Below are 1,474 nucleotides of genomic sequence, written 5' to 3' on the forward strand. Positions count from 1 at the left end.
AAAATTAAAAAAAATCTTAATATTAACTACTTTCAAACTAAGTACGTAGTTGCTCCAAGGGCGAGCAACATATCATTTACACTTATCACATATATATTTTCATTCATTCGCAAAAAGTTTCTAGTTCAGTGTTTTCTGACTGATTCTCAGAATTCAACCCTTTTTTATGAGAGCGCAACTAACAGCACGTCTGTCGCTTCGACTTATCGTTTCCATCTCTTCCATATTCACACAACGATTGCACATGAAACTAATAGGTATCTTCCTAGAATGAGATTTTTCACTCTGCAGCGGAGTGTGCGCTGATAGGAAACTTCCTGGCAGATTAAAACTGTGTGCCCGACCGAGACTCGAACTCGGGACCTTTGCCTTTCGCGGGCAAGTGCTCTACCAACTGAGCTACCGAAGCACGACTCACGGCCGGTACTCACAGCTTTACTTCTGCCAGTATCTCGTCTCCTACCTTCCAAACTTTACAGAAGCTCTCCTGCAAAACTTGCAGAACTAGCACTCCGCTGCAGAGTGAAAAATCTCATTCTGGAAACATCCCCCAGGCTGTGGCTAAGCCATGTCTCCGCTATATCCTTTCTTTCAGGAGTGCTAGTTCTGCAAGTTTCGCAGGAGAGCTTCTGTAAAGTTTGGAAGGTAGGAGACGAGATACTGGCAGAAGTAAAGCTGTGAGTACCGGGCGTGAGTCGTGCTTCGGTAGCTCAGTTGGTAGAGCAGTTGCCCTCGAAAGGCAAAGGTCCCGAGTTCGAGTCTCGGTCGGGCACACAGTTTTAATCTGCCAGGAAGTTTCAGGTATCTTCCTAGATGAGGCACAGTATCATTACCACATCTCGTAGCTTATCCAGAGCGAGAGCAAATCCTTAGAATTATTCATTCTTTCATTGTATTTACAGATTTCCAATGCTCTATTTTGTATATAAACGTAATAGAGATTTTTGTGTATATATCGTAAATAGTAACTTGGCTGTAGATATCTTACCGTAGTTAGTTCATTTTCTTTCCTTCCATGTAAATATTTTCTTATCTTAGTTAGGGTGACCACATTTTCTTCGGACAAAAGTGGGACTTTCATACATTTTCTTGGCCAAAAAGTGGGACAATTTTTATTTCTCGTTAAATATCGCTTTTAATGGTAACATTTCTTCTTCCTCTGCAGATATAGCCTTCACTGATATTTGTGTGTGTGTGTGTGTGTGTGTGTGTGTGTGTACAAAACCAAACAAAGAATGCAAAGACAGGAAAGAAGTACATTTCAAGTTTTCAGAAATTTACTTATCAAGAAATGTAGCATTTATAACACTGAACGTAGAAAGACATGCAGTAACAATCACTACAAAAAAGTTCTTAGTGAACACAAGGAATTTATGATTTTGTGGATTCCACACTGCTATCATATTTCTTCGAAGATGAAATTCCATTCAGCAACTCAGGTTTGCCTAATAGGTACGAATAGAAGTCATTGCAA

At 40.1% G+C, this 1,474-nt stretch overlaps 1 non-coding gene across 1 annotated transcript; it reads left to right on the forward strand.

Moving 5' to 3' along the window:
* The first annotated feature begins 698 nt into the window (after positions 1–698).
* On the forward strand, positions 699–773 carry Trnas-cga (transfer RNA serine (anticodon CGA)). The gene has a single exon. It is a non-coding gene; the product is annotated as a tRNA-Ser (tRNA).
* Positions 774–1,474: the final 701 nt, after the last annotated feature.

The sequence above is a fragment of the Schistocerca serialis genome, chromosome 4, assembly GCF_023864345.2.
Source record: "Schistocerca serialis cubense isolate TAMUIC-IGC-003099 chromosome 4, iqSchSeri2.2, whole genome shotgun sequence".
NCBI lineage: Eukaryota > Metazoa > Arthropoda > Insecta > Orthoptera > Acrididae > Schistocerca > Schistocerca serialis.